The following is a 22493-nucleotide window of genomic DNA, read 5'->3' as shown; positions in this document are numbered from 1 at the left end:
TCTCCCAGTTTATACTTGTGCCCGGCATTACTCCCTCCTAGGTGCAGAATCCGGCATTTGTTCTTGAAATCTGGCATTTGTTCCTGTGGTTTTGACTACTTCATTCCCTTATTGTTGGGTGACTTCCACCCAGCCCTGTTTAATACTGGGAATAAATCCCAGCATGAAATTATGCACCATGATATAACTGGATTAGAAAAACCTGACATCTGCAGTTTCTCAGAATTATTTACAAATCAGCAATTTAATATTTTTAGTTTTTCAGAAGCTAGATTGTCATTATTGCCCAGTAGGAGTAACCAATTTAGCCAAAGCTCTCCAACGTGATTTTCATAAATGTATGAAATGTTACAGTTGGGGGATGTCAGCATCCAGGTCCAACTCTCTCTGTTTTGACTGCAGGCTTGAGGTGTAACTGATCTAGCAGACCACGGTGTTTAACAGTTAGGCACCACGTTACTGAGAAACTAATTAACTAAATGATAGTCTTATTAGCTGATAAACACTACTGTTATTAAATTACAATTATATCATTTTACACACACAAAAATAAGTTGTTAGACATTGTTCTGAAACATTAACAAATCGCCACTGAATTGCAGTTCTGTCACCCTTTCCTCCTGACACCATTTGCTGCTGGGGAGGAAGTCTATCCCTCTGTACCCCTCCACACCAGATCTTTTGGACACAGACCTGACGGAGAGTCCAGTGCATACCCTCTGGTGTCCCCATGGGCTTGGGTCCACAGGCCAATGTTCCTACTGCTGTGCACAGGCCTCCACACTCTTAGTATCGAAAAATCCCTCTTCTCTTCCTTACCTGGTATTAAACTTTTCTTTCCATTTGTCTTCTCCCTCCGTGCATCTCATCTCCACTCTCATACCTCCCTTTCTGCACCCAAACTTCTCCCAAATAAACAACTCCTCTCCTAATTACTTTTTCCTCAAGGGTCCCAATTCCGCTACGCTTGCGCCATAATCTAGTGTTTCCAAGGTTGTAATTTAGACAGCTTCAGCCTTGTTTGGTATTACTGATGTGGCTGCCTGGGTACAGGTTACCTTGCACAATTTTGCAAACCCACAATTCTGTTAAAATTATCTGGTTCAAACTGACAGCATTTGTGTGTTGGCGTTCACCTTACACACTTTCTAGGACAAACCAGTCTCTGTTAGCCTTGATTCCTCTACCTAACTGCGAGTAAGTGCAAGGTCATCTGTGTGACCACACAACAGCGTATCTTGTTTTTCACCCTGTGTTTCTGTGTTCACACAGGATCCTTGCCCTTGAATAGTTTTAAGCACTATCCCAGTCCCCAGCAAAGGCCTTGGTGATGGAGGCCTCGTGCTCCAGCAAGACCTGGTGCTCAACAGGGAGGAGGTTTGGCTTGTCCTGCTTTGCTTACCTCCTGTGTTTTGGCAGCAACGTTAAACTTGGAATTTTTCTTCTCTCTTCATGTATTGGACTTTGATCTCACGGTTCCTTGTTTGCTCACCATATGTATCGCTCTTTTCTGAAAGACGCTGGTTGGATCTTTGCTCAGAATGAAGTATACTGAGAAGCCACAATTTTCATGGGAAATTTGAGCTGATCTGTGGTGTGAGAAGAGCTAGAAGAGCCCGTAAATGCGCTGGAAGTAGAAGCAATCGGCCGAGGTGGGAATATTTGTAGTATTTTCTTGAAATCTGTGTCTGTTTACCCTCTCACTTCATATTTTTACCTCAGACAGCAGTTTATCATTTCACAGGTCAGAGGACTATGAGATAAAAGTTCTGATGCAAAAACTGACCAATGTATATGTGCTGTCTATCAGCAACCGACCTTATAAATACACTGGAGAAATGGTCACTGGCACTTACAAGAGGTGACTCTATAGGGACTGAGAGAACAAGAAGGATATAAAAGTCAGAATTTTGTGGCCTGTCTTCATGCTTTGTTGTACATGTCATTGTAAGGGCTCAGACTGACTGCTAATACTGAGTGCTTGAGTTAAACCCTCTGCTGTTAGGTCTGTTCCTAAAACAGGCTTTTGGGAGCTCCAGAGAAAAGCAAAGGAAGTCAGAAAAACGTCACCTAGGCTTTACTCCATAGAGGAGCACTCAGAAGAATAAATATAGAATAATTCACACCATAAACTAACAGGCAGCTGCACTCTTCTGATATCGCCCTCGAAAGGGGTTCTCGGGAATGACAATTTTTCTCTTAACCACAGTGAGCCAAGTTTATGTCAATATCTAGGCAACGACTTTCCAAAAGTACGCTGCCTTACCCTTGCTCCCGTCCCGCTGAAACTGACAGTCCAATTCCCAGCATGAGGAGCAGTTTCTGCAGGACTTTGGACACAGGTTAGAGTCAGGGATTTAGACATGATGAGGTAACACCAGTAGTTTAAGTACCTCTAGTTTAAGTGTCTCCATAAGCTAGAAGGTGTCCGTTGAAGTCATACTTGGATGGTACCTAGTATAACGGAGACCTGATAGCTGACTGGCATCCGGCGTTATGCTGGTGAACTCGGTAGGAAATAGTAACTACTTAGATGATTATAATTCTATAGTTCTAATAGTAAAACTAACAAAAATAGCTATTTAGAAACTAACCCGTCTCTAAGATGGCATTTTGTTTTTCTGAGCACTAGGAATTGCTAACTCATAATGAAAACACTGATGCAGTCAAGACAATTTAATCTCAACAGAAAGAATGGGTTGTATATAATAATCACTAAATACAGTTCTGTTTCTTTCAGTTGTGCTGAAGGCTGAAATAAACCACTCCCTTTTGAATCACTACAGTCCTTTGTTTTGGTGAGATCTTCTGGTGTCTGATGGTGTGCTCATTGCTTCCTCATACGTAGCAGACAAAAGCAATATCTGTTTCGTGCCCCGTTAAATGTCACTTCACTGCATTATTACAAGCGAGACTCCAGATACATAAAATGGGCCAGTCTCAGTTGCAATGGCATTTCTGGAATAGCATTAGCATACTTTTTCAACGGTCTGTTTCAGCACCATTCTCTAGTGTACTGTGAATATATTACCCATCTGGCAGGTATCTTGTAATCATGTGCTTTTCTGCTGTAAAGTGCTTCAGACGTGGAAGAGAATAAATAGCATGTCTTGTCCATAATTTAACCTCTGGATTTTCAAGGTTGTTGTCAAGGAGAGCTAATGAAAAAGGACAGGTAGGAATTAATATTTTAAGGATGAGCACACTAAAATGGTTCTTGGTCATGATCTCTTTTTATTCCAGCTCAGAGAAGCGGTACGTGGCTTTTCTCTGTAAGTTTCTAACTTGAATCTGTGAATGGTCCCTATTTGGTATACAGAATTTTATTGCTGGAGCACACTGAAACGTTGTGTTGAAATTTCTTAGGAAGAAAGAAAATGGTGTAGGTGTATTTTTCCGAACCTTTTCATTTTCTCTCCTGTTTTGTTTTTAATTCCCAGCAAGGCAAGGCCTGATACAGATATGCAGGAAGTACAGCGAGACAGAGAAACTGTTTGTTTTGTCGTGACAGGTAGGGTCCATATGTGCCAGCAGCATGACTTCTGTCTACATGATGCAGAGGTTGACTTCTCGGTGCTGGAATGCCAGTTCATGATACTCCCGAGACTGGAAGTCTCAAAAAAGACTCGAATTAGATAATAATTCTGAGGCAAGAATGACTTCTCTCAGTCTTTAGAGACAGGCTGAAATGACTAGTATAAGCTGCAGCAAAAGAAGACCTAAGAGCAGCTAAGCGTCTTCTCTGTTGAAGAAAGGGGGAAAAGCTACTCCATCCAATTAAATTATTATGAATGATAATCTTATTTACTCCTTTCTCTGCCTGCTGAGTTTTGTTGCATCAGCTGTTTCTAAATGCAAGTGTGGTAATACACGGATGTCATCACAAAGTGCTTTGGCAACTTTAGGAATTGTAAAGCTTAGCTGAATAATAAGAGAGAGAATGCAGAAAGTGTGTTGTCCTGGATAAGGAGAGCTAAATCCTAGGCAGCAAGGTCTCTTTTGCTTAGACCTTTCTTCCCTGCAAAGATTCCTACAGATAAAATTATATTGGTGGAAGAGCTGTGGGTTCCACTTCACACTGAAATTTGCTGTCTTCGTGACTGATTTATCCAGTATCTGAAGCCTGTCATGGTGACAAAGCCATGTCTAATATCATTGAGATAGGCTAGTTCATTCAATCTGGGAGCAGAGGCTAGCAAAACATTTCTCTACAGACTGGGGCGGACTAGCAGCCCTTCTGCTGGACACCCTGACTGTGCCAGCCATGCAGGAAGGGAGAGATTTGCCACTGATCTGTGTTCAAGAACCCCATAATTTAAGCACTTAATAGTAAGGGCTGAAGTAGTGAACAAATGCTGTATTTCTTGGTTAGCGTAGCTTGCAGAAATATTATGCTAGATTTTTATTTTTGCTTTGACACTTTATTAATTTCTTTCTAATATAGGGATATGTATTTAGAGCGCAGTCCTTTTAAAGAGGCGGACTCTGGAAGAAGAAGAAAGGACTTTACTTCTCCAGAGCCAGAGGTGTGTCACTCTGGATGAGAACTTGCCCGGGGGTCAAGAGCTTGTGAAAGAATCTGTGGAAAGACAATGCTTCTTTGACTTCACAGTGGGATTTTCGTTTAGAGCTGGAATGAATCAAACCATGTTAGACACAAGTAATGTCCCTTTTTTTCCTGTTTTACTTCAGAAACTACCCCCAAAAATAAGGCTGTGTGTTTAACATACTCCTCACATCTTTCTATTTGATGCTGAAGGTAGTTTGCTTGTGTTTAACTGCAGTGTTCATTCTCTTTTTACAATACAATTTGAGCTACAGACAGTGAAACCTCTTGACACTTTGACTGCACGCAGATGTCAGGCAGTGAAATGTGACAGCCATTAGAGGCATTTTAGAGAACTCCCCAACCAGTTTTCTGTGTTCAGAACAATATTATAGCTAATACTACCACCTATCACAGGTTTTCACATTCATTTTACAGAAGCCCCTGTTTGGGGGCTTTCAAACAGGATTACTTAAGAAAATGACACAGAGCCTCTGTATGGCTACGTATATAGGAAAAAAATGTTCTAAACTTCCAAACGCTGGACATTCAGCAAAGACGAAAGGGATTGGCTCCGGTTTTCAATGTCTTGGTTCCAAACATTGTGCCTGATCAATAGGAATGACATTATGATTATGCAAGTTTGGAATGAAAGCTGCTGAAATTGAAGGCATGCATCCAATCAGTCTGAGGATTTTAGAGCAGTCTTTTTCAAGCGTCATATTATTTCATGTGCGTGAGACTTTCATGCTGTCAGTTTTGAAGGTTTTTTATTAGAAATCACACTGTACCCTTAGCTGCATGACATCTTCTGTGAAGGAGGATCTAACTTTCCCTGCCTGAGTTTGTGGGATATTCACTAGTGGGTCAAAGGTAGAAAAACAAGAAAAGAGGATGGAAATGATAGTGGCAGACAAGCTGCCTCTGCAACAGTAGATCTGTGGGGTTTTTTCCCCCTTTTGGTGGAATGAAAGACAGGGCTGAAGAACTGCAAGCCAATCTCCTCAATTCCTATCTTTAGGAAAACAATTTTGGGGGTGGGAGGTGGGGGGGGGGATTTATTTCCGTTTCACTGGCAGTCAATGTGTTTATAAGATTGTAGTGCAGTATGAGGAAATCAGTAACAGTCGACACGGATTTGAGAGGATTTTTTTTTTTTTGACAAATCCATTTACTTTTCCTCTACAGTGTATATATGTTAGAGATGTTCACTTCAGTAAGGCTTTTGACATGTTTCACACAACAATCTTAAATTTAGTTTCAGAAACGTAATCTAGGTGCACCTCTACAAGGTTGTATAAAAGTGATGAGAAAACCTTAACCGGAAAACAGCAATGACGATTTCACTGCCAAGACTGAGACTTGGCAAAATGCAGTTCTGTGCACGTCTGTCCTCAGCCCCCTTCCAGTCAACATTTTCATTACAAACATAGGAGATATTGAGCTTTTTAATCTTGCAGGTAAGGCAAAAGGCAAGAAGGGCCTACAGTTCTCTGGAGGACAAGTTTAAAATAAGGGCAGGCTGTAAAGACAGAACAAATAATCCCAGCCCACAGTCTGGGTATCTCTGTTCTGCTCTTGTCTGTGTCCATCACTGCCCTACAGCAACCGCTTTCTCCTCGTTCCCATGCCTGCTGCCCACTATTGATCCATCCTGATGGCTTATATTGAAAACTTCTGTTAACTGAGGATATTCAATACTCTGCTCAGTGCACAGTGCAACCCCTCTGTCACTTGAATATGACTATTTTATAACTGCTGGAACTATGTACACAGGGAACTTTATTTCTATAGCACTTACTTCTAGCCAGAATTCAGCATCTTAACCCAAACACATTAACTGTCCTTGCAGCATGCTTTCTGCCATTCAAAATGTTACATTCCTTACCCCTGAAATGGGGGAGATAAATTGACCTGGAAACTACATTAAACAAGGGCACTCTATTGGGCCCCCATGCACCTGGGGCAGAAATGCAAGGATTGTTTCTGCAAGTGAGAGGGCAAACCCATGAGCGGATGCTTCTTCATCATGGTTAAGCCAGCTGCATCTGTCAAAGGATTCTTTCCACAAAATTTTCTACTGCTGTATCAGCAGCTAAGCAAAAGCAAAGTGAACAAGAAAGGAGTAAATTCCTACTTTTCAGAGGCTTTAACTCCTTAGCGTGGGACAAGAAATTGAAATTAACTATGGACAAGCTTTTTCTTCAATGGAAGGTGTCAGAATCAATCTTCGAGCCTTCAAACTGGGGGTGGTGTCTACAGAAGAAAGGCAAGCACTTGCAGGCAAGACGGTCGAGCAAAGCAGTAAAGACTGAAAGTCAGAGGCTTAAAGAACAGAAAACTGAATCTTTCAAGGCTGCTGTAAAGAATAAGCTTTGGAAAATAATTTGTCTTTATAGTTCACTCTTCCAGCATTTCACTAGAGCTCCCTTTCAATTCACACCTTACCAGAAATGTAGTTTCTCTACATATAAGAGCAAAGGACATTCTCCTGATTTTTAAATTCTAGAAATCACACCTTCCTTATCAAATGCAGATCTGCTTGATCTGTAAACAAAATGGTAGAGAAAAGTCACGTTAACTCGGTTTCCATCGTGCGTTCAGAACCAATTGGAAAAAAATAAAACAAATAGTCCACTTACCAACACATGACCTTGCTTTTCAGTAAAAGACATTACCTTTGATCATTGAAGCTTTATACAGCAAAAGTCAAATTATTCTGGTTTAAAATGAACTTTTCAGTTTTTAACTTTCCTTTTAAGTGTTTGAAATTTGTCTGCAGGGAGTAGTCAGAATTCAACCGTTTGTTTTTACCCCAGTTGAACAAAAAGCCTCCCTGCCCCATAATCCTCTCAAATTCTCTTTGCTTAACAAATCATCTAACACAACAGAGAACATTTAAGGAGTTCTTGCATCCCGTTAAAAGACCATCAAATAGAAGTCATTAACACGTTCATTGAACTGGGATTCAGGGGGGGCCTCGATACTCCAGGGCACAGGTCTCAGTGAGTCACTCTATGAAAGATCTCCCTCGCTCTCTTTGCTACTTACGTAAGAAAATTAGTTGCTCAAAAATCTTTTCATAGGAGTATATGCTGGGAGGAGCTACTTTCTGGCAACACTTTTACCACAGGATTTTGCTGCAAGTAGTGGTATCTGACATGTATGTTATGTGGCTGGGGAAAAACTTGCCTTTTCCCCTCCTTTTGGGGAGCTCTGCGTCATATACTTAGTTGTGCTCATTTGGGGATGAGAAGAATATGCCTAAAGCGAGTTAGAAGGGAGAAGGATAAGAATAATTTTTTCTCTCTCTTAATCTCATCATGTGTGTTCACGCTCTCCAACATAAAATAAAATGTCTTTTTCCACTGGGAGGTGCCTGCATCACCGCACCGCTGCTCTCCTCTTTCCCTGGTAATGCTCTCCCTGGAGCAGTGACGCTGGGGCTAGTCATTCTCCTGCAGAAGGATACGAAAGAGTACCTCCTGGTTTATAGTCATCTAGCCAAACGCAGCTCTTGTGATCTGAACCAGGCTTATCTTCTTCTTTCCTGGGTGCTGTTTTCCCCGAGGAGTTGGCCAAGATACCCTTTTTTGACTTTCATTAAACCTGAGCTGAGCACAGCATGGGGAAAGAAATTCATTCTAAACTCAGGATATTTGCTTGAGAATAGGGGGTTAAATTCTCCCCTGGGTTGGATTCTTTTCCACTTCAGTAATTTTTCGACATAGAAATTTTGATTCATATAAAAGAAAGCATTGTCTAATCCAGAGTCATTGTATTTCCAGCAGAGAGCATTGTCATAATGCTTCAGGGAAGATGCAAAAACCTTATAACAGAAAGCAGCTGCTTAACTTAGGGTTGAGTTCTGCTCTGGGTCATATCAGATCTTCCTGTGGGGCACTGTGACCTTTTCTCTGATTCTGATAATATCTTTAAGATACCTCACTTCTCGTACATTCCCATCTGGTGGCAGATGATACCTTGACATTGCCCTCTGAACAGTTGGCTTCCGAGTGGTGGCATCTGACTTCCTATGCTGGATTCCCATTAAGTGAGCTGATTTTGAGTCCCTTTTGGTCACAGCAGCAGCTAGTTAGTCCAGCAGCCCTCCGGAGGAAACCCCACTGTCCTTGCAGCCATCTGCAATATTGCAAAAGTAAATGTGTCATGGCAATAAGCTATTAACGCTTTATAGCACGGTGAAATAGACAGGTGTGCACAAAAATGGTGTTGTTAGTAACCAGCTGTAACCAGAAGTATTTTGATAGTTAAGCCGGTGATTGGTTTGGGAGTATGACGACTGTTTTTTCCCTGTGAATAAACCACATCTTCTGTTGCTGTTAGTTAAAATTGCTAAATGCATATGAGTCAGGGAGATAAAGCAAGATTAAAAGAAACACAGACAGTGTAATAAAAGACTCTTGGGAAAATGCAATAGCTGAGTATAGCAAAAATATGCTTATGGAGTCTAAATGAGTATAATTTCTGCATGAGCAAATTCTGTAACTGGTCACATAAACGGCTCAAATTGCTCCTCTTCCCTCTGGAAGTTGGATCCTTCAAAGTAGTTTCTGGTGTAACTTTCTCCATGTTCTGTGTAATACAACATCAGTTTGATTTGGAGTTGAAATCAATGTTAATTAAAAAAAAAAAAACTGGCTATTTTTTAAGACAAACCAACCCAAACTAGTATACTTCAGAATATATTCTTCTTCATGCTTACGACAAATGCTCCTACAATCTTTGTTTAAGTCATTGATAATTTGTTAAGCTAATTTTTGTCTTTGTTTGCAAGGCAAACATACCGTTTCCTTTTGATTACAGGTGGACTTGGGAAGATATGATCTTAAACTAATAATTTTATTTTCCAGTACTGTAGCATGAACTGTGACTATTTTCATTTCTCTAGTTTTAGTGATTTCTTAGAAGACTCATTCAGTGTATTTAAAGACTTGTTGATCAAGACATAAATAAGCATGGCTTTTCCTAACACAAAATCTTATAACGTTGTTGATATTCCACCAAGCCGAGGAAAGAGTTTAATGCCTTTGGCTGACAAGTTATTCACAATAATGCACTGATATGCATTGTAAATGGGAAGGCATATTTGAGTCATCTCATAGGCTAAATGACAATGCCAGTCAGACAGGGCTGCTTAGGCAAATGTGTTTGTCACTTAACTCATGGCTCATTAAACTCTGAGGGGAATTTCTAGCATCTCTCCTCTCGTTTGACCGTAACTCAGGTCTATTGGAACCGAACAACAGTATTAAGAAGGCACTGGTCCTGCAAGGAATGAAATGAGTACTTTATTTCATGCGGTGTATAGTAATCCCATTGAATTAGCGTAGCCTTTCAGCGCACAAATCTAGAGATGGTTGTTCTCAGGATTTAAAGATGACTTGAGTGTTGGCTTTTGAGGTCTGAGAGGCAGGATCTCTTCGGTTCGGCAATCTGACCTGTGGAAGGGGGCCTTCACCAGCATCTGTGAGACAAATACTGGTATCACTGGATTGATAATGCTACGCAAAGGCTGGCTGCCATACTGGTCAAGAAATGAAGATAAATGTCATCCTGTCATTTAACAAAGGACTCTCAGTGGGGAAGGTTTCTCCAAATGCACAGCTTAGTCACAAACTACCGGCCTCCATTTCCGCAGGGGCTCATCCTTGGCATGCTGGAGTCTCAGCTGCTGTGTTTGCTGAGGGTGGAGAGGAATAAAGCCTGGAACCAAGATTACAGAACTAGTTTCTCTAAATTCACTGCCTAATCTCTTTGCTATCTGAGATACAGCCACGCAAGACATTAGCAAGTGAAATGTCCCCTGAAATACTCTTCTCTGAGCAAAAGATTCAGTGAAAACAAAAGCTGAAGAATATTCCTGGGTCTGGAGGCTTAAAGTCCTACCAGTACAAGGCACTATCAGTAGACTTCACTGGCAGGGCTGAGTCAGTCTCATTGCATTGCTGTCACTAACAGAAACGGGTCACAGACATGCCAGTTTTGTCCTGTCACCCTCAGTACAGCACATATGAGGAAGAGTGGTAGAAAACAACCCGTAAAAAATAAAAGGTTAAAACAAGCTAAACAGAATGTCAATGGCAAGTACTATTAACCACAAAAAAAAAAAAAAAAAAATCAATGGTGTAATTTAAATGTTTGAGATTGATTTTATATGACATCCCTTCAGTAGGTGGTTCTTTGGTGGGAATGTATTGATTCCCCTGGAAGAAAGGGAAGCATGTATCTTTGGTGATTTTACCCTTGCGCTCCCAGCACAACATCAGATTATCGCAGGTGCGATTTACACATTTAAGCATGTGTACTGAAATAAATCTGACGTTTTCATTATTCTGTGGAAAATCTAAAGCCCATAAACAAGCAGAACATTGCTCGCATGAGGATCTACAGAGTTTTCAACTGTCTGAAGAAGTGAAAGAGAAATACCATGGAAAGCAGCTATAACTAAAGAAAGAAATCTGCACAGTCATAGATTGCAAGTATCTGGTTTACAGGATGCTTCCTTAGCTTGCTTACCTGCTATACGGTCCCACAAACAGGGCTGCGTTTCTGTTTGACGTTAATGTCAGCTCGTCTTACACAGAGCTTAATTTAACTTTGAATGAATTGCACGTGATTGTACACACAGACAGACGTTTTTAATACTACTCTTCTTCCAGTCTCCTCTCTTTGCCCACCCCCTTCTAACCCTCATCCTTGTGAGCTATATCCTGTTCAGTCTGTAATACATTTAAACACTTCTAACATACTCTACATACTTATAATTATTGGGGGGAAAAATCATAACTAGAAACGAGATGTATACTTTAATAGTGCCTACAGTTATGTCCTTGGTACATCCTAAAGAAGAGTGCCATTGGATGCAGAAGTGTTTCTTAATTACTGTGATATATTTTTTGATGATGGTTTTAATATCTTTGTGGATGCTGCTTTCCTAACCTTTATGACACGGAAATAAAATGTGTGCTTCACCATAGCACATGCTGTATACAACTCCTGGTGCCTGAGAAACATGTCCTAAATATTTTACTGACATTCTGATATGCTTCTCATTTTGCCAAGGAGCAGCAACAGAACTTTGACATCAGTGTGACCAAGATTATACATCAGCCAGCCACTGAGGCTGAAGACACACCCCTGGCTTCATTAAACTCAATGGGAAATAGGGTTTTCCTACAGTTATCTCTTTTCTGAATACAAACTCTTCCAATCAAGCAGAAGAGGGAGCAGAATACTCCCTCTTGCCTTTTAAGTTTGAGAGCTACCCCAAAACCACTCTGCACTTCCAACTCAAGTGTAACTGCGTAGTGCAGAGGAAAACAGCCATTTCCTGGGAAACGGGACAAGCTTAAATTCAAGCACCTGGGAACATGGGTTTGCTTTGCATGAAACACTAAAGTCTGAAAAAATAACTCCTCCGGGTTTGTTCAGTGTCTTCTCCAACAGCAAACCCAAGGCCCGACTGGGCTCTGCACCTAGTTGCGGTGGTGGTCAGTAATGTATATCCCTGGGCAATGGGATGGTCTCGGACCTCTGAGAGACAGCATGGGAACAGACATTGCTTCTTGAGGTGTGTAACGGAAATACCTCTAAATTGTTGTAACCCGGTATTTGAGTTGCACATTATGGGAATGACTCTAGCAGGAACCCCTTGTTGCTAGCCAGGCTAGGAGCAAGGGGAGTAGTTTGTTGCAATGTTAAACCCTATAACCTGGCCCAGAGGGGCCAGGGGTGGGGATTGTAATGGAACTACCTTTAAATTGTTGTAACCCATGATCTGAGTTGCCTGTTATAGGAATTACTCTAGCAGGAACCACCTGAACCAATGGAGGAGAAGCCTTACAAGAAGCAGTGCAAGTGCAGCAGTGACCCGACCTGAGCTGGCTTTGGTGCCCAATAACTCCACGCAACACACCACCTCTCCTATCCTGAGCGACCACTATCACAGATGGAGCCCAAAGTCATGGACTAAATGAACTCAATGGACATTTTGTGGACATTTGTGGATGTTTACGGACATTTTACAGACATTTCACAGGGGTGGTCCATAGACTAAGGGAATGTTACCTGTGTATTGTATCAAAGGATGGGAAGGGGGGGGGTGGGGTGGTTAATGAGGATGTATTGGATAATGTGGGACCTGAACATGATGTAAATGGTATGGAATAAGGGGTGGATACTGTCCTGGTTTCAGCTGGGATAGAGTTAATTTTCTTCTTAGTAACTGGTATAGCGCTGCGTTTTGGATCTAGGATGCAAATAATGTTGAGAACACACTGATGTTTTAGTTCTTGCTGAGCAGAGTTTACACCAGTCAAGGACTTTTCAGCTTCATGTGCTCTGCCAGGTGCACAAGAAGCTGGGAGGGAGCATCGCCAGGACAGCTGACCCAGACTGGCCAAAGGGCTATTCCATACCATATGACATCATGCTCAACATATAAACTGGGGGAAGAAGAAGGAAGAAGGGATGTTTAGTGTGATGGCGTTTGTCTTCCCAAGTAACCGTTACGCGTGATGGAGCCCTGCTTTCCTGGGAATGGCTGAACACCTGCCTGCCAGTGGGAAGAAGTGAATGAATTCCTTGCTTTGCTTTGCTTGCGTGTGCGGCTTTTGCTTTACCTATTAAGCTGTCTTTATCTCAGCCCACGAGTTTTCTCATTTTTACTCTTCCGATTCTCTCCCCCATCCCACTGTAGGGGAGTGAGCGAGCGGCTGTGTGGTGCTTGGTTGCTGGCTGGGGTTAAACCACGACAAGGTGGTAGTAGTTTCTAAGGATCCTGAAGGAATAAGTCAGAAAGACATCTTCGAGGGTAATATAGAAAGTCTTTTGAACACTATGCATTTGGATGTCAGTATATGAATTATAAATGATGCAATGGTTAAGAGGTGACCTTGTGATATTGAAGGTGTGAGGATTTTGTACTTTACCGTGACTATCTCATGTGACCTTGAGCAAATCATTTGTTTCCTTAGACGTCACTCATCCAGAGATGAAACATCTCTATCTCATTAGCACTCTTAGGATAAATGTATTAATTACATTAGATACTCAGATACGTTTGAGAAGTATTTAACACATGTAAATATCACCCCTTTGTATGACTGAGTTACTCCTTTCACAGCTTGGCTTTATGCAAATGATGATTGCGACAGAAAAAACTGTTGTATTTTACCACCTTTTAACATTGAGCATAATAGACAACAACGTACGAGCTGAAAGAAGACATCTTCAACTTCAGCTTTTACACAACATGCTACAGTTTCATACCTGCAAAAGCCTTTCACGTATGGTTGAGAAAAGTCTGTGGCAATTTTCACAATGTGAACTCTGTTTTATGTCTTCATCAAAGAACAATGCAGCAGGAAAGCAAACCAGAAATGTCACAAAGAGATGTTACAGGCAATTAAATAGGAGGTTTTCTTGTTTGCATGCTGGTAGAGGGGACATGAAATTAAACGTAGAAGAGATTTTTAAAGGTTTCTAACTTGATGCATGCCTTGCAGTAAAGTTTTGGTGATGAAAAAGCAAGCACAAGACGGTGTAAGGTGAAGTGAAGCATCACAGGATGTGGATGCTTAAATAGACCTGTTCACATACGAACAACAGGAATAATTTCAATCTTAACTTCTATACTGTGCTTTTTGCTGTCTCTTGTTATGAATGACGTAAATCACTTGTGAGGGATTTTTGTGGAATGATGTGACAATTTAGTCATTGGTCTCTTGATCCCAAATTAACCAAGGACCAGCATAATTCTGGCAAATTTGGGTTATGATGTACTAAGGTTAGTATGCCTTGGGTTGTTTTTGGACAGTTATACACCCAAATCACCACTTTATTATTTACAGAATGTTTTAAGCACATGTTATCAAGCTGAAATTATGAGGAAATAGTGGTATTTTGTTACAGCACATCCCTTCAGCTTTTTCTTCAAAGCCTCTTTGGTAAAGTTAAGCCACAAATGTTAAGATTTAAACAATTATTTCTTCTTGCCTATTCTGTTATAAGAGATGTAAAACCCATGAAACAGATGTTGGCAAAATACGTGTGCATGAAAAAACACAGTGCCGCTGAAGGAACATGTTGGTAAATCAGTCTTTCTTATCACAAAAACAGTTTTGAGAGAAGAAAAGGGAAACATTGGAACATTTTTTATTTTAGAAAAAGCACATTGAAAGAAAAACTTTCATTGTGTATTATAACGGGTATTATAATGGCAAAATGTCAATCATAAACCATACTCAAATTCATTGGCCTCTGATTTTTTTTTTAAATTTATTTCTGCAGACTTTCTTTTGTAGAAGAGTGGTATAATTCAGGCATGGGACTTGTACTGGGATAGTCTTAGGTGAGAAATCAAGGCAAAAGAGAAATTTTTCTTTCCCAGCCTCTCCCCCTCGCCCCCACTGGGGGATTCACTGCTTTGGAGGAGTTTATCAAATCTTGGCTGCAACATGGCTATAGTTGGGGCTGTCCATATTCCTCCCTTCACACAGGGTACAACTATGTTACACACTTTGCATTCTTTCATGGATGGCAAGGATTTAGGGGGAATCCTTTCTTTTAGTGTCAGTTAAGATCAAGATTAATGCTAAGAAGTAGCTTTCCTCTCTGGGGTTTTGAAGCACTAACTAGCTTGTCAGTCATGCTGTTATGCCTTAGTTTCTAGGCTCAAACTCTTAAAAATCAAAGAGTTACTTTCAGTATGCTGTTGCTTGATCCCTTGTTTTCCCATGCTGAGTTCTTTATGTGTTACAGAACTCAGAGAGCAGAGCAATAGGGGATAATTACACGGAATTTGACGTAGCTTTGCAAGCCGCGTTTTCAGCTCTGGCATTTGAATGACTGCCAAACAAGGAAGCACTTTTCTGGCAGTTACTTTCACTGGGACTGTGTCAGACATCCTGCAGCACGAGAGACAAAGAGAATTCCCTACCGAAGGGCACGGAATGCCAGCAATGGCATTCGAAACCAGGCTTGGGGAATCATTCTGTGCACTTGCACACACGCTTTTACAGTATGAACTTAACTATGCTGAGTAGAGGTCTTGAAATCTAGCTCCCCATGCATGTTGTGCGGTACGTATAGTCTCTGCTGTCTGAAAAGGAAACGTTCTCTTTCAGGAACTTTATTGACCACACAGGTGAGTTTCCAGTCTGCCCAATCTGTATTTTTTTTGTGACGGTTTTCAGTTGTCCAGTCGAAGCCAGTAGGAGAAATACTGATACAAAGATCTGAGTTTGTTGGCTGGGGGCTGTTTGATCTAGGGAAAACTGTTTGCTTGCATCATAGACAAAATCAAAGGGATATCTGAAATTAATGGAAGCAAATACAGAACCAAGACAATACCTGTGATCTGGCTGACAGCCAATGAATCGTACTGAGAGGAAGCTTTCCAAGGTCATCTGTGGAAGTACTAAGTAAGCTCAGAGCACTACACTTAGTTTTACCTAGTGAATTTTACCACCAGAGGAATTTTTGTGTCATGCAAAAGTGCTGCTTGAAGAGTAAAGCCTTTTCCTATCCCCCCATGCATGGGTACTGAAGGGAAAAAGATGCCATCTTCACAGAAATTAGTTGATTGGATTTTGTGTAACTCATGATGTCCCTAATATGTTTGACTATTTGGGGATTTCAGATACTTAAATGCACTGATAAGTTAGTACTGTGGTTATGAAGGAATTCAAATTATTCATGATATCCCCAGGGGGAAGATTAACAGAACGACATTACTGATGGACTATGTAAATTTGGGTAATGAAAATTAGATGGAAAAAACCTGAAGAATTAGCAGAGTGGTGATACTGCCAAAGGTTTGGTTTTCAGCTTTTGCTGACTGGAAATTCTATGCATGGATTTTGGAGGGGTCAGGGTCAACTGGGTCAAATGCTGTTCACACAAAAAGGCTGATTACCTTATCTACAATTTGTAAGGGCTCGGAAAACAATATCACATGATGATGCAAAGGTCTTTGGAGCACCCCAGGGAACACGAGCATTTCCAGGAGTAACGGGTTGTGTAAGCAACTGGAAAGCCTCATACACGTGGAGATCTGCTGCACACAAGATAATGGGTAAAAAATACATAATTGTGCTTTCCGCAATGTCATAGGCAACACAGCAATATTACCGGACAGTTTCAGCGATAGCTAACATTTTTTAAATATTTCTGAATATGAGTTAAAATTGAAAGTTATTTTTTGTCAAAAACTGCAAATGATGTTTTGAACTAAAAATTGAAAAATTATTTTTTCAATATTTTGAAAGCAAAATATATTTTGTTTGAAAAGAATATTCAGTGAAAGAAACCTTGACTGCATCAAAATGAGGATAAATTGTTACCTCTGCTCTCTTAAAGATAATATTCTAGACAGTTTACGCTTCTTTAAAAAGGCTATAAACTTGCATTTAATTTTCTTCATTAAGTCTTAAATTTTAAACCAGAGGCTTATCACTGCTTCCAAGTATTTTTTGCTGATCCATAACTGCAGCATTGATTGGAAAAAAGGTTGTAGAAACTGATACTCTCTGATTAAATGTTAAGCTTACATATTTCAAAACATTAAGTCTTAAATGATATTTTTCAAACAGAGAAACACACTGTAATGAACCTGGTGATTACCCCTGTCAGTCTATTATGAGTTCTAATTAGAAAAATAAATGAGCAATGTTTGGAGTAAAATACTTCAATATGGCAATCTTGAACATCTTTAGATAATTCATGCTTGTGTATAAGCATATGTGCTTGAATTTTTTTGTTTGCTTGTTTTCTGGAGTTTTTTAAGTCTCAAAGCGAGCTCATGGATAAATCCTGGACTTCATAAATAGATAGTAATTGTGCTTTTAAAATGTTCATATCTTAGTTCTAATTCTGCTATTTAACATAGAGTATGAGCTGATAACACAATGAAGTCAGTGGAAGTCACACCCCATTGACAAATTGAATGTAATGCTGATGGTCTTGTCCCCGTCCAAGAGTGACTGAAATCAGTCACGCAGACAGATGCAGGCTGTTACGGAAGAATCACTAAATGTCTAAATGAATGCAGCATTGCCACTGTCTCTGTTATTTTTTTCATTGTAGTTCTTAGGGAATTTTGTAGATTGGGGTTCACAGTGTTCTGACTCCCGGAGTTGTACACTTTCAAAATTTGTTTCATAAACAATTACTTTTTCTACACCTACGACTGCTGGGGCAAATAAAAACTTCTGAACACCAGAAAAACACAAAATTAGATATATGGTATTTGACTGGAAATCCTAATTTTACTAGAGGCAATGTGAATTATTGAGTGACTCAGGGCTGGTGGAGCAGGTTTTCTATGGAATTAGGTTGCCTGCAACACCTGGAACTACAGGGGACTGGTTTCAACAGCACAGGCATTCATCTTTTGTCCTATATGGGAAAATACAAATAAACTCTAAATTTCCTTTTTATTTTACACTCTGTGACTAAGGCAGAGCGTGCACTTAAGCATAGTTTTTGAAACGCCATGAAATCAAAATCTCACTGACTCTTTGTTTCTAAAAGGAAAAGTCCGTCCGTCTTTTTAATTATTTTTTGTGAGGTGCTTTCTTTGTCGTGCCTGTTGTTTTTGATTGATACAGCACTGGAAATTCTTTCAAGTACTTTGAAAGACTTTTGGGAAAATATAGGTAATTAAGAATGAACCCTCAAAGCTTCTCAGCAGTATGAAGGACATCACTGAGTTTTGCTTCCGCCATGGTGAGGGGTTGGGCTCTGCCCCAGCTGCACCTGTTCTCGTGGAGGTTCAAGGAAGGTGAGGATGGTCAGGAGCTCCAGGTGGAGGGCTGCAGGGTGGGGAGGAGGCAGAGCCCTGGACCGTGTGTGCTGTCAACTGCTTCAGCTATTCCTTGGGCAGGAGACCTGCACGGATGAGCAGGGAGCTTCTCGTAAAACTCAAATGGAAGAAGGAAGTTTACGGAATGTGGAAAAAGGGACAGGCCACTTGGGAGGGATACGGGAACATTGTCAGGGTATGCAGGGATGTGGTGAGGAAGGCTAAGGTCCACTTGGAATTAAATCTGGTAAGGGATGTCAAGGACAACAAGAAGGGCTTCTTCAAGTACATCAGCAGCAAAAGGAAGACTAGGGAAAATGTAGGCCCACAGCTGAATGAGGTGGGTGCCCGGGTGATGGAAGATACAGAAAAGGAGGAGTTACTGAATGCCGCCTTTGCTTCAGTCTTTACTGCTAAGGCCAGCACTTGGGAATCTCAGACCCTGGAGGTAAGAGAGAAAGTCTGGAGAAAGGAAGACTTTCCCTTGGTTGAGAAAGATCAGGTTAGAGACCATTTAGGCAAACTGGACGCCCACAAATCCATGGGCCCCAATGGGATGCACCCACAAGTGCTGAGGGAGCTAGCAGATGTTATTGCTAAACCACTCTCCATCATCTTTGAAAGGCCATGGAGAACAGGAGAGGTGCATGTGGAGGAAAAGAAGGTTATCAGGAGTAGTCAACATGGATTCATCAGAGGGAAATCACACTTGACCAATCTGATAGCCTTCTGTGATGGCATGACTGGCTGGGTAGATGAGGGGAGAGCAGTGGAGATTGTCTACCTTGACTTCAGCAAGGCTTTTGACACTGTTTCCCATAACATCCTCATAGGTAAGCTCAGGAAATGTGGGTTAGATAAGTGCACAGTGAGATGGATTGAGAACAGGCTGAATGGCAGAGGTCAGAGGGTTGTGATCAGTGGCTCAGAGTCTAGTTGGAGGCCTGTAGCTAGTGGTGTTCCCCAGGGGTCAGTACTGGCTCCAGTCTTGTTCAACTTATTCATCAATGACCTGGATGAAGGGACAGAGTGTACCCTCAGCAAGCTTGCTGACAATACAAAACTGGGAGCAGTGGTTGATACACCAGAAGGCTGTGCTGCCATTCAGCGAGACGTGGACAGGCTAGAGAGTTGGGTGGAGAGGAACCTAATGAAGTTCAACAAAGGCAAGTGTAGGGTCCTGCACCTAGGGAGGAATAACCCCATGCACCAGTACAGGTTAGGGGTTGACCTCCTGAAAAGCAGCTCTGGGGAGAAGGACCTGGGAGTCCTGGTGAACAACAAGTTAACCATGAGCTAGCAATGCGCCCTTGTGGCCAAGAAGGCCAATGGTGTCCTGGGCTGCATTAGGCAGAGTGTGAGCAGCAGGACAAGGGAGGTTTTCCTCCCCCTGTACTCTGCCCTGGTGAGGCCACATCTGGAGCACTGTGTCCAGTCCTGGGCTCCCCAGTTCAATAAAGACAAGGAACTACTGGGACAGTCCAGAGGAGTGCTACAAAGATGATTAGGGGACTGGAGAACCTCTCTTATGAGGAAAAGCTGAGAGAGCTGGGTCTGCTTAGTCCGGAGAAGAGGAGACTGAGAGGGGATCTTACTGATGCTTACAAATACCTTAAGGGCGCACGTCAGGAGGATGGGGCCTGACTCTTGTCAGTGGTGCCCAGCAACAGGATAAGGGGCAATGGGCACAAACTGAAGCACGGGAAGTTCCGTCTGAATATGAGGAAAATCTTCTTTACTTTGAAGGTGACAGAGCACTGGAACAGGCTGCCCAGAGAGGTTGTAGAGTTTCCTTCTCTGGAGATATTCAAAACCCACCTGGACGCGATCCTGTGCAAGCTGCTGTAGGTGAACCTGCTAAAGCAGGGGGGTTGGACTAGATGATCTCCAGAGGTCCCTTCAGATGTCAGCTGGTTTGGGTGTCTCCATTAAGATACTCCATTAATATAGGAAATTTCAAATTATTAGGTACTATTCTGCTGAACCAAATGGCTGAAGGCAAAATGTCATGCTGGATGTATGCTGCAGTATTATTTTTGTTTTATTTTGACTAAAGAGCTGTTTAGAGGCACCAATGGCAAGTGCTGAAGAGGGAGGTGCTTCTCCAGCTGGCTGATGTCCCTTGAGTCTCAGCTGCTGATGTCCCTGCTGCAGATTCCTGTCTCAAAGTGGGATTACAGCCTTTTGAAAAGACTGATAAAGATTCAAGGCCACACAGATAAACCAGACAGATTTCCCAGGGCCTGTCTCCTCCAGAGGAATTTCAGACTTGCCTCTCACCTCACTACCAGACTCTGAGTTGCTGAAGAGTGAGGGCAGTCCTGATAAAACCATGCAATTTGCTGATCAGACAGAGACCAGAAGAAGAAGCAAGTGGCTATGGTGTTCCCTTCAGCAGCGTTCTTGGTCTCTTTCCAAGACCTATTTGTACATTTGTCCTCTAAATGCACAATGCTGAGAAGAAGCCTTCAGAAAAGGCAACTCTGGCCATGTCTCCTGACGGACAGCAGCTCAGCCCATTCCATGATTGCATTGGGCAATGCGTGGCCAGGGCACACGCACCAGATTAGAAACCTTTCCGCCACACCTTTCGCAGGGAACTCATTTCAGCTTTGGTGTCACTGCTCCCTCTCCAGGTACCTGTCCTGAGCATTTGCAACAGTGACACTTTAAGGCATAGAATCACAGAATTGTTTAGGTTGGAAAAGACACTGCCAAGTCCACCACTAAACCATGTCCCTAAGCGCCACCTCTACATGTCTTTTAAATACCCCCAGGGATGGGGACTCAACCACTTTCCTGGGCAGCCTGTTCCAATGCTTGATAACCCTTTCGGTGAAGAAATTTTTCCTGACCTCCAATCTAAACCTCCCCTGGTGCAACCTGAGACCATTTCCTCTTGTCCTATCGCTTGTTACTTGCCAGAAGGGATCAGCCCCCACTTCGATGCAACCTCTCTTCAGGTAGTTGTAGAGAGCAATAAGGTCTCCCCTCAGCCTCTTTTTCTCCAGGCTAAACAACTTCAGTTCCCTCAACTGCTCCTCATAAGATGTGCTCTAGACCCTTCACCAGGATTCACTTCACTTGACTTAGCTCGCTAGAAGCCGGGCAGTGAGCTTAAAAGGAGTTGTCTGGGGTACTTGTCTGCAGTTAGAAAAGAAAATGTTTATCTTAGAATAGGATGAACAACTGTCTGGACTTGTTTCTGTTAGTGCATGGACAACTCTTAGAGACCACCTGCTTTCTCAACAGCTAAAACTGAGTGAATCAAACCTCTCTTTTTGCCTTGAGCTACTCAGCCAAAAAGATCTGGCCTTTATACCTCAGGAGTGGCGCAGAAGTCTAAGGATGATATCCTTTGCTGTAGGTGTCTAGGATCTTTTGATTTATAAAACATACATTAGTTAAGGTCACTGTGTTTGCAGTCCTGGAAGCTCTTTAATTTAATGTTGTTAAAAGAGAGCTGCCGTGTGACTACTGACATTTGATTAAAAATCTCATCTTTAACATCTGGCAAGCTGGAAAGACAAATAAAGCTATGCAAGACACGGACATAACTGGAAAGATGTGCTGAAGGGGGTGATTGCTGTTGTTCATTGGTCTTCAGATTGCCATCAAAGAAGGTAAATTCTTGTTAGTATCATAGCAGTTTCTGGAGTCTTCAAACAGAGTGAGAATCTGGCATAAACTTGCAGAAGGCAACTTTTGCGTACATGTACACATAGGTAGGTAGGGGGTGGAGGTAGGTAGATGAAGGGACTGAGAAGAAAATGGTGAACACAACTTGTTCAAGGTCATGGAGAAAGTCAGTAGCAGAACTCTCCCAACCCCTAATACGAGACTTTGCGACTTTGCTGGAGGGTTATAAAGCCACTTTGTCCCTGAAGCATTCCTAGCGCAAGTTACAGTGGTAGATAAATGACCTTAGGTTGAGAGAGAGGAAAAAAGCAAGTTTCAGCCAATTAAGAGGTTCCCCGTGACGGTCACTCTGATCTCCAGTTAAAGTAAGAGTCACACAGGAAACATTTTTCACTAACCCATCTGCAGCAAAAAGAATCTTAGCAGAAGGTATTCATCTCTACAGCTGATAAGTAAGTGTCATTGTGTGATACACTGTGA

Source organism: Platalea leucorodia (genome assembly GCF_965183815.1).
Source record: "Platalea leucorodia genome assembly, chromosome: Z".
Lineage (NCBI taxonomy): Eukaryota > Metazoa > Chordata > Aves > Pelecaniformes > Threskiornithidae > Platalea > Platalea leucorodia.
The sequence above is the reverse complement of the archived record's forward strand: the minus strand, read 5'-3'. Positions refer to the sequence as shown.